The sequence below is a fragment of the Cavia porcellus genome, unplaced genomic scaffold (genome assembly GCF_034190915.1).
Source record: "Cavia porcellus strain 051 isolate PalLab524CR breed Dunkin Hartley unplaced genomic scaffold, mCavPor4.1 scaffold_15, whole genome shotgun sequence".
Taxonomy (NCBI): domain Eukaryota; kingdom Metazoa; phylum Chordata; class Mammalia; order Rodentia; family Caviidae; genus Cavia; species Cavia porcellus.
In genome coordinates, this window is record NW_026947498.1 from 71,938,517 (window position 1) to 71,950,531 (window position 12,015).

General features: G+C 37.8%; 1 protein-coding gene and 1 non-coding gene across 3 annotated transcripts in view; one reads left to right on the plus strand and one right to left on the minus strand.

The window, feature by feature from the left end:
* Ccr8 (C-C motif chemokine receptor 8) overlaps positions 1-12,015 on the minus strand; it is a 67,556-nt gene that overhangs the window by 12,921 nt on the left and 42,620 nt on the right. The gene's annotated exons all lie outside the window — the stretch shown is intronic.
* LOC111755292 (small nucleolar RNA SNORD35) lies at positions 4,516-4,600 on the plus strand. Its single transcript, XR_002789863.1, has one exon. It is a non-coding gene; the product is annotated as a small nucleolar RNA SNORD35 (small nucleolar RNA).

The following is a 12,015-nucleotide window of genomic DNA, read 5'->3' on the forward strand; positions in this document are numbered from 1 at the left end:
TTTGAGAGGACTGTCTGATCACTTAAGTTCGTGGTTATTGTGCTGGAACAGGAGTGAGCAAATGTCCTCAGCTTCAGGCTTAGCCTGCTTTCAGAGGCTGTGAATATAAGCACTCCCAACATGAGAGAGCACTGTAGGGAGAACCATGGCCCTTACTTATTCTGGTCCCCAACATCAACATGTGTGTCCAATTTATTTCATTTTAAAGTATTACTTCAAGGTGAATCCTTTATGTAAAAATCTCTCAAGTTTATCCTTCTTTATGGCAAAGTAATACTGTGTTGTATATAAAAACCACATGTTCTTTTTTATTCTAAATCAAATAAAACCAAATGTGACAAAACAAAATAGAGTCAGTCAAAACAAAAGGATGGACATAGTGCATAACTTAACAACAAAATACAAGGTGGTCAACAATGGTTACCATGATGCCTCTTGTTATCTTCAAAAGAATTGCCCATATCATCAGGCATAATAAAATTGGAGAAAACAGTACAGAACAAAACCAATAAAAACAAAACATTGGAGACATTATAGGACTTCAAAAGAAGATAATAGTCAAACCAGCATGGGCATCATAGTGAATCTTATTGTCATCAAAGGAGTTGCCTATACATCAGACTTGATAGTATCAAACAAAACGGAATCAAATAAAATCAGTCAAAACAAGATGGTGAGAGCAATACAGGGCTTCAAGTCAAGTTAATAGGAAATAAAAATGGTTACCATAGTATATCCTGCTACCTGTGGAATGGTTGTATGTGTCATCAAATCTAATAAAAGTACACAAATTGAAACAGAATAAAAAAAAACTAAACAGAAGAATGAAAACAATATGGGGTTCAAATCATGATAAAAGATTAACAATGGCCACTTGCAAAAAAAAAAAAAAAAACAATGGCCACTTGCCTTCCCTTTTTAGACAGTTCCTCCCCTTACATTCACAAGGTGCATCGTACATTTTGTATCCCACTAACTCCTTTAGGTTTTGAATTAGGGAGGCAAGATTCTGAACCTTTTTACCCCTGAGCAAGATCTCAAGTTTCATCCATTTACCTACAAGAGCCTCAAGGTTTTCTTTCTTTATATGTAAGTAGTTTTCCATTTTATAAAAGTGTCATGGCTTTCCAACCAATCTGGGTAAGCTATCCCTACTTTTTTCTGGTTCCCTGTGACATAGAATATTGTTTTCTCATCTTTGACTTTCAGTCTATAAATGCCCTTTCAGGTTAAATGTATTTGCTGTAAAAAGCATATTGATGGGCCCTATCTCCTGATCCACTCTACTTGTGTGTCTTTTCATTGGTGAATCAAGGCCATCTACATTAGTGCCTATGGCCAACTTTCTCTGCCTCATCTCTGCCCTACTATTTTTCTGCCCTTGGTTGTCTACTTTTCCCCTTCATTCCACTGTCTGCCCCGTTCAGTGAGCCCCCTCTGCCACTGTTCCTAAAAACGTGGTCTTTTTTCTCTCTCTAGGATGTCATTCAGTATTTTTTGTAGGGTTGGTTTGATGGTCATGAACTCCCCCAGTTTCTGTTTGTCATGGAAGCATCTTGTTTCTCCATTAATTTTGAAAGATAGTTTTTCAGGGTACATCAATCTGGGTTGAAGGTTGTTTTCTTTCAGGGCTTGGAATACTTCACTCCAAGGTCTTCTTGATTTGATGGTTTGTGTTGGGAAGTCTGTTGTGATTCTGATGGGTTTTCCTTTATAGGTGACTTGCTTCTTTTCTCTGACAGCTTTTAATATTCTGTTCTTATGTTGAATTTCTGGGATCTTGATTATTATATGTCTGTAGATGTAGGTCTATTTTGGTTATAGCTGGCTGGAGTTCTGTATGCCTCATTTATCTTAATATCATTTCTTTTTCCTATGCTTGGGAAGTTTTCATTAATTATTTTTGTAAATAGCCTTTGTATTTCATTTGTGTTTACCCCTGCTTCTTCACTCACACTTTTTATTCTTAAGTTATAGATCCTCTTGTCATCTTCTAGCCTTTGTATTGTTACTTCCTGGTTCCTTGTTATTCTTAAGAGATCTTTCCTTTCACAATTGCAAGCTGCAAATCTGTCTTCAAGATTTGACAGTCTGGTTTCTTTCAAGCAGTTTTGCCAGCTTTCAGTGGAGCTTTTAACTTCCTGGTAATATCTTTGAATCTGTTTCATGCATGGAAACATTAGAGACCCAGACTAACTACAGCAATCCTGGCAAACAAGAGGAGGCAGGAAGCATTACAACCCAAGATTTCTACAAAGCCACAGCAGTAATATTGTATGGTAGTGGCACAAAAACAGACATATCAATCAATAGAATAAAATAGAGGATGAAGAAAAAAATCTCAACACCTGTCTAACTGAATTTTAAAAGGTATAAATCAGATGCATTGGAGGAAAAGGTAACCTCTTTAACAAGAGAGAAAGATATAGCAAAAACTGATTATCCACATGCACAAGAATAAGTCTTGATCTATATATCTCAGGCCATACTAAAATCAAATCAAAATGGATCAAAAATCTACTAGAAGAAGAACCCCTTTTATAAAACTCTGGGAGTCATGGGCATAGGCAAAGACCACTAGAATAGAATCCCAATTGCAAAGAAATAACTTTTAAAATGGGATTATATTGAATTTTAAAACTTCTACATGGCAAAACAATCAACAGAGTGATGAGTCCACCTATAGAATGTGCAAAATTTTTAACCAACTACTCTTCAGACATAACATTAAGATCTAGAATAAAGAGTTTAAAAAGTAAACTGCCAAAAATAAAAGAATCACAAAGTGGACAATTGAAATGAAGATATTTCACAGAAGAAATACCAATAAATATATGAAAAAATGTTTAGGATTTTTAGCCATTAGAGATGTGCATATCAAAATAGCACTGAGACTTCACCTTACTCCAAGAAGAATGGCCATAATCAAGGCCTCAGGTGATAACAAATGATAATGTGGTTTATGGACATATTGAGGGTCCACAAAGGGATGTTTATATATTGTTGCTGGGAATGTAAACTAGTACAACCATTCTGGAAATCAATATAGATTCATGAAGAAGCTAAAAATAGAAATTCCGTTTGTCCCACTATACCTCTCCTGGGTATCTTCCCAGAGAAGCTAAAATCACCCTACTGCAGGGATACATGCATACCCATGCTTATAGCAGGACACTTCACAGGAGCTAAGTTACAGAAGCAGTAAATATGTCCATAAACTGATAGAAAAAAAAATGTGGTCTATTTATGTAATGGAGTACTACTCAGCCATAAAGGATAATTTGAATCATTTGTAGGACAGTAGATGGGCCTAACCTGCCTTTTTGTTAGCATTCTTATCTTCTGAGCTCTGACCAGAATTCCCCATAAAGTTTGCTTTACAGCACTCTAAGGTCACTTCTCCAGCAAGCACCTCCAAATCTTTCAAAACTCCTCCTGTAAATCGTTCCAAAGGCTTCTGTTGAAATCAGAAGAGATCTAGAATAGCAAGCAAAATCCTGGACAATGAGGGCAAGGCAGTAGCTGTGACCTAGACTTCACATAATATGACAAAACTACCAAGATTAAGAAAACAGTGTGATACTGGCACAAAAATGATATAACAAAACTACCATAATAAAAACAGCACGGTACTGACACAAAAACAGACATGTGGAAAAGGGAACAGAAGAAAGGAGGCAGAAACAACCCTAGGCATATTCAACTATTTGATCTTTGACAAAAGGGCCAAATGCATATGCTAGAGGAAAGCCAGCCTCTATAACAAAAGGTACCAGAAAACTGGCTATCCACATGTAGAAGATTGAATCAGGATCCATACCTCTCATCATGTACTAAATAAAATTTTTAAAAGATCTAAATATTAACACAGAGACACTTCATTTGCTTGTGGAAAGTTAGTGTTGCTTTATTTGTATTTCTCTAGTAGCCAAAATGCTACCATTTTATGCCCATGTACTTATTGACCATTTTTACTTCGTGTTTTGAGAAGTGTCTGTTCATTTCAATTGCCATTTTTGTTGGGTATTTTATTTTGCGAGTCTAATATTCTTAGTTTCTTGTGTATTCTAGATATTAGTCCTCTGGTAAATGGCTGGCAATTTTTTTCTCAATCTGTAAGTAACCCTTTTCTCTGATGGTTGTTTCTGTTGCTGTATGGAAGCCTTGATTTTTTAAAAATTATTTGTGTCATCAACAAAGTATAGATATTACTTCTTGAACAATTTAATTTGGTTCAGAAAGTCTTTGCCTACGTCAGCAAGAGTTTTGCCTATTTTGATTTCAACAAACCCAGTGTTTTTGTTTTTCTATACATGTCTTTGATCTATTTTGATTTTATTTTACTACTGAGAGAGTCTACATGTATTCTCCTGCCTGTGGATAATAAATTTTTCCAGCACCATTTGTGAAAGAGGTGATCCTTTCTCCAACATATATTTTTGGTCTCTTTGTTAAAAATCACATGGCTCCCTGACTGCAGGCCAGTGCATGGGGAAACCTTAGAACTTCACTCCCGGCAGATGATGGCTTTTTCTCACAATGGTCTGCGGATGCCACTGGGCAGTGCCGATAATGCCAAAGGCTCAGCTGATGACAGAATGGGGGGAAAAAAAAGAAAAAAAAAAAAAAGAACTTCACTCTCAAGCAGGAAGACCACGCCCTGTGTCTGAAATCACCCTAAGATGCATAGGACATACCTACGGGCCTAACCAAGCCACATCAGCAAACCCCAAGCAGCAAGCAGGGTCCGGAATCCAGTTCCAGACCCTGAACCCCCACTGGTTGAATTCCAGTGCAAAGAGAAGCCTTAGAACTTTGCTCCCAGACAGTAAGACCATGTCCTGTGTCTGAAATCACCAGCAGACACACGGAGTCCCTGTGGGCTCAATTGGCCCACACCCAGAGAGCTCCAAGTGGCAAGCAGTTTCCAGGAGCCAAAAGTGGGCCAGGTGATTCACAGTGCACTGAGGAAGCTTTGAAACATTGCTCAAAACCCAGAAATAAGCACAACTCCCACCGGGTCTGGGGAATGTGTGCTGCCCTGGGACCTTGGCCCAAGCAGTCACCTGCTCTGGCGCTGAGGAATGCCACGCTGCCCTTGGACCTTGGCCTGCACAGCCATCTGCATCCTGCATGACACCGTGCCCAGCAGACACTCAGACCCAGGACATCTGCTGGCCCCTCAGGGACACTCCCTACCTCCTGGACCTAGTACTGCTATTGATCTTCAGCTCCCACCCTTTCTCCCAGAAACTTAGACTACAGTAGATTAACTGTGCTAGCTTGAAGGGAGATTCAGTAACTGCCTCACTCAAACAGAAGATCTCAGCAGGCTCCAGTTAGTGTGGTGAGTATACCCCTAAAATAGAGGTGTACAGCAGATAAACAGGGCCAGTAGTAAAGCTCCCTCCAACTAACTGTAAGACTTTGGTGAGTCTGACAAGATTGTGGGTTACCCCTTCCTGCACACAGAAGACATCAGACAGGATGAGGAATGTGCCAATAAGGACTCTCCCAACTTGGAAAAAATTAAAAGGGCTTATGAGACACACAGGCACACAATAGGGACACAGTAGGGCCTCAGTCAACACAAACACTGTAGACAGGGAGATTTGGTGACCTGGAATAACCTGAAAATAAAGTGATAGCAGGAACTAAAAGCTGACCTACTAGGCTTGTCAGCCCAGGAAGAGTACAGGACTCACCCAACAGGCCCTGTAGTGGGAAGTCAGGTGACTGGCCCACCTGCTCATAGAGAGACCCAGCAACTGGACAAACATCAACCTTACGTTAGGACCCCAAGATACACACTACCAACAGTTGACACTAGTGAGATTAAAGGACCAAATATTAACTCAAAAGGGGAAAATGGCAAAATGAAAAAGCAAAATGCAGTCTCCAACATCTAGTCCACCAGGAGCAAGTACAGGAGACACTGAAATAGAGGACTTCAAAAGTAACACACCAGAAATCTCTGAGAAGATAGCAAGTGAAATAAAAAATAACTCCATGAGACTATAGAGGAAATCAAATTAGAAGTACTCTCCCATATAAGGATAGAAATAACAACCTTAGTAAAGGAGTTGCTGAGCACAGCTAAAGAAGAAATAGAGAAAAAAGTACAGAAGCATGGGAAACTGATTGAAACCTTGAATGAACAATATAGAAAACAAGCAGAACTCATGAAACAAACTCAAAGAGACATGCAAGAAGCAAAACTTCTATTCAAAGCTGGCAAAACCATTTAAATGAAGCTGAGGATAGGATTTTGCTGAAAGGATAGAACTTTTAAAATAACAAAGCAGCATGAAACGACAATCCAGCAGCCTCAAAACGATGTCAAGAGTAACAACATAAGATTAATAGGCATCAGCGAAGATGCAGGAGTCAATGCAAATGAATAACTAAAATGTTCACAGCAGTAATAGACAATTTCCCAAACATGGGGAAAAAATCTGATATGCAGATAAGTGAGGCAGATAGATCACCAAACAACCACAATCAATGTAAATCTACACCCAGACATATAATTAAGATCTCAGACATACAGCATAAGAACAGAATACTAAAAGCTGTTAGAAAAACGACACAACTCACCTATCAAGGAAAGCCCACTAGAATCACAGCAGATTTTTTAGCACAAACCCTCAAGTCATGATGAACTTGGAGTGAGGTATTTCAAGCCTTGAAAGAAAACTACTTTCAACCCAGACTGATGTACCCAGAAAAACTTTCACTCAAATTGAGAAACAAGATATTTCCATGACAAAGAACAACTGAAGAAATTCACATCCACCAAACCAATCCTAGAAAGAGTACTGAAAGACATACTAGATAGAGATTAAAATGACCACAATCCCCAGAACAGCAGAAAGAAACCACCAGGTTGGACAAGCAATTAAATAAGGGGGAAAAACAGAAAGCAATATATAGAACATAACATGGCAGAGTTGAGCCAGTATATATCAGTGTTATCCATAAATGTAAATGGCCTCAATTCACCTATCAAAAGAAATAGATTGACAGAATGGATCAAGAAACAAGATCCCACAATATGCTGTATACAAGAAACACATCTGACCCAAAAGGAAACTCATAGATTAAAAGTCAAAGGATGGAAAACAGTATTTCATGTAACAGGAACCCAGAAAAAAGCAGGGGTAACTGTTCTATTTGCAGATAATGTGAACTTCAAACCTAAAATTAAATGAGATAGAGAAGGTCACTACATACTCATTAGTGGAAAAATTCAAAAGGAAGAACTAACAGTTATAAATATATATGTACCAAATACAGGAGCACACAACTATATAAGACAGATATTAATGGGCATGAAAAACCAAATACGTATGAACACAATTATAACAGGGGACCTTACCAGCCCATTGTCACAAAGAAATAGATCAACTAGGCAAAAAGTCAGCAAAGAAATAATAGAACTGAATCATACCTGTGAGCAATTGGACTTAGTAGATGTGTACAGAGTGTTCCATCCAAACACGTTAGACTACACATTCTTCTCAGCTGTGCATGGGACATTCTCCAAAATGGACCATAAATTATCCCATAAATCATTCTTAAGTAACTGCAAAAGCATTGAAATTATCCCTTGTGTAATATCTGACTATAGTACACTGAAACTGGAAATTAATGGCAAAAGAAATTGCAAAATCTGCATAAATACATGAAAATTAAGTAACAACCTTTTGAACAGCCAGTGGGCTAGGGATGAAATTAAAGAAGAAATAAAGCAATACCTACAATTCAATGAAAATGCAGAAACAACATATTGTAATCTGTGGGATGCAATGAAAGCAGTCTTAAGAGGGAAATATATTGCAATAAACTGTCACATCAAAAAAACTGAATGTGCACCAATAAACAACCTAATGCTTCATCTCAAGCTTCTAGAAAAAGAAGAGCAAGTTAAAACCAAAGCTCATGGAAGAGAGGAAATTATAAAGATTAGAGCAGAAATAAATACAATTGAAACTAAAAAAAGAATGCATAGAATTAATGAATCAAAAATCTGGTTTTTTGAGAGAAAATAAACAAAATTGACAAACCTCTAGCTAACCTTATAAAGAAAAAGAAAGAAAAACTCAAATTCATGCAACAAGGACTGAAAAGGGGGAAATTACTAGAGATCCCATGGGAACTCAAAAGATCATGAATACCTACTTTGAAAACCTCTACTCACATAGAGTGGAAAACAGAGGAAATGGACAGATTTCTAGAAACATATGAACTACCAAAGCTCAACCAAGAAGACACAGCAATTATAAATAAACCAATATCAGCTACTGAGATTGAAAATGTAATTAAAAACTTACCAACAAAGAAAATCCCAGGTCCTGATAGATTCACAGCTGAATTCTACAAGAAATTAGAGAAGATTTGATGCCAATACTCCTTAAACTCTTCAATGAAATTGAAAAGGGAGCAATCCTCCTTAAATCATTCCTGGAGGCAAGTATTACTCTGATACAAAAACCAAAAAAAGATGCAACCAAAAAAGAGAACTGTAGGCCAGTCTCACTAATGAGCATTGATGCCAAGATTCTCAATAAAATACTGGCAAATAGAATACAAGAAATCATCAAGAAGATTATACATCACGACCAAGTGGGATTCATTCCAGGAATGAAGGGATGGTTTAACATGTGCAAATCAATAAATGTAATACACCACATCAACAGAGCCAAAAACAAAAATCACATGGTCATCTCAATAGATGCAGAAAAAGCTTTCAATAAAGACCAACACTTGTTCATGATAAAAATCCTTCAGAAACTCAATATACACGGTGTCTACCTCAATCTCATAAAGGCCATCCTGGAAAAAACCAACAACCTATATTAATGAACTACTAAATGAACAGAAACTGAAAGCTTTCAATTTAAAATCAGGAACAAGACAAGGATTCCACTATTACCAATCCTATTCAGTAGAGTTCTGGAAACCCTAGCACGGCCATCAGACAAGAGAGAGAAATAAAAGGAATAAAGATAGGAAAGGAAGAAGTTAAATTATCACTAATTGCAGATGACATGATGCTCTATATAGAAGACCCAAAAACTCCATTAAAAGATTACTAGCAGTAAAAAAACAAACTCAGCAGTGTAGCTGGATACAAAATCAGTGCTCAAAAATCAATAGCATTTCTGTACACAAACAAAGATCTCCCTGAGAGAGAAATTATGGAAATATTTTCCTTCATAATAGCATCTAAAACAAGGAAACACCTAGAGATGAACCTAAGAATGTAAGAGACCTATATGCTGAAATTATGCTATGCTAAACAAGGAGATTGAAGAAGATATTAGAAAATGAAAGAATATATCTTGCTCTTGGCTAGAAAGAAACAACGTTGTGAGAAGGCCATACTCCCAAAACTGTCATACATATTTAAGGCAATCCCAGTCAAAATACCATTAACATCCCTCACAGATCTAGAGAAAACACTCCTAAAATTCATTTGGAAACAGAAGAAACCTAGAATAGCAGGCAATTCTGGGCAACAAACACAAGACAGGAGGCATCTCATTCCTTACTTGAAACTGTACTACAAAGCCACAGTGATAAAATCAGCATGGTACTGGCAAAGAAATAGATCTGAGGATCAATGGAACAGATTAGAAAATGCAAGCACAACTACAAAGGCACGCAGCCACCTTATATTTGACAAAGGGGATAAACATGTTCACTGGAAGGAGAGCCTCTTTAATAAATGGTGTTGGAAAAATTGGCTCTCCACATGCCGAAGACTGAAACTAGATCCGTGCGTATCACTATGCACAAAACCAAAGTCTAAATAGATCAAAGGCCTAAATATTAAAACAGAATCACTAAATCTACCAGAAGACAAGGTAGACAGAAGTCTTGGAGACATAGGGGTAGGCAGAAAATTCATGAACAAAATGCAAACCACATGGGAAACACTTCAAAGAATCAACAACTGGGATCTCATATTATTGAAAACTTTCTGCATTTCAAAAGAAATCACCAAATAGCGTGAAAAGAAAACCCACAGAGTGGGAAAGAATTTTAACCAGCCACCCCTCAGACAAAGGACTTATATCCAGGGTATATAAAGAATTGAAAAACATCAAGCCCCTCAAATTCAAAGACCCTCTCCAAAAATGGGCATCTGAGATGAACACACAGTTCTCAGATGAAGACGTACAAATGGCAAATAAATACATGAAGAAATGTTCACCATCACTGGTCATTTGAAAAATGCAAATTAAAACAGCACTGAGATTTCACCTCACTCCAGAAAGAATAGCTGCCATAAAGAAATTAACTGATAACAAATGTTGGCAAGGCTGCAGGGAAAAAGGAACAGTGTTCCATTGTGGGCGGGAGTGTAGACTGGTGCAGCCACTATGGAAATCAGTATGGAGAATCCTCACAAGGCTAGGATTGGGAGTTTCATTCAATCCAGCTGTTCCCCTCCTGGGTATTTTACCAGAAAAGGTCATATCATAGTGATAATGTGCACCCATGTTCATAGCAGCACAATTTGTAATAGCTAAATCTTGGAAACAACCAAGATGCCCATCAGCCGCAGACTGGATAAAAAAGATGTGGTATTTTTATACAATGGAATATTACTCAGCTATAGAAAAGGATGATCTTGAGACCTTCATAGGCAAATGGAGACAACTTGAGGCTATCCTTATTAGTGAAATAAATATGAATCATATTTATAAATATCACATTGTGTCTCTAGTGTAAAAAGTAATAAGAAATGTATGAGTAATAAAACCCAAAATGTGTAATTGCTATTGAAAAATAGAAAGGAAGCCAGGTGTAGTGGCTCATGCCTGTAATCCCAGCACTCGGGAGGCTGAGGCAGGAGGATCATTGCGAGTTCGAGACCAATTTGGGCTACAAAGTGAGCTCAAGGCCAGCCTGAACTGCATAGCGAGACCCTGTCTCAAAAAGACAAACAAAAAAAAAGAAAGTGTTCTAAAGGATATAACTGTATGTATGTTTAAGTATGTAGAATTGATAACCATATTACTAAGTTTTTGTTGGATCATTGAACAGAACTGTTTGCAGTCTCAGTGTTTGAATGCCCACTTTGTATGCTTTACTTTTGCAACTTGAACAACTATTTCTAAGATGACAATATGTAATTTATCAACGAGTAATTTCTGTTTTTTTAATTGTGTGTTATTTCTATCCTTTTTCTTTTTTTTTTCTTTAAATAATTTTTTTAAAAATCACATGGCTGAAGGTGCCTGGCATTGTTTTTGCATCTCAAGTCTATTCCGCTGGTCTGCATGCCCTTTGCTGGACGAGGGACACTCACTACATTTCTCTTATGGTTGCTTTGTAATATAATGTAGTTTTGTAGTATTACTTGAAATCTGTAATAACTTCGCTGTTTTGGTCCACAATGTCTTTCGCTATTCTGGGTCTTAGATGTAGGCCTGTGAAGGACACTTTTGGTCTCTTGATTGTTACTACATCGAATCTCTATACCACTTCTTCTAACGGGGCCATTTTGTCAGGTTGCTTCTGAATATCTAGGAACGGCAGGTATTCTTCCATTTGCTAATGTCCCTTTTTGTCCAGAGTATTCTATTTTTCATTATAAAAGTCTTTCACTTCCTTGCTGAAGTTAATTCTAGTTATTTAATTTTTTACAGTTACCATTGAGAGAGGAAAGCAGGATGTAGCTGCAACTGGCCGGGAAGGTAGATGTGACCTGTGGATTGCAGGATCCCAGGACACGTGTGCAGAACGGTCCCCGAAGCCTTGCAAATGGACTTCACAGGAGAATCCCAGCAGGTTTTTGATAGGATGACCTGGATATGAGGCCAGCATAGGAAATATAAAGAAGGGGACACTGGCCATTGGCACTTGCTATCGAAACTCTTCTCGATGGCCCGCCCGACACTGCAGAGCGTATTTTTCTTTTCACTTCCCCCAAACTCCTTCTGCAGAGCCTGTGTTTCCCCACGTGAATCTTGGCCATCATTCACACTTGTTTTGACCAATGCT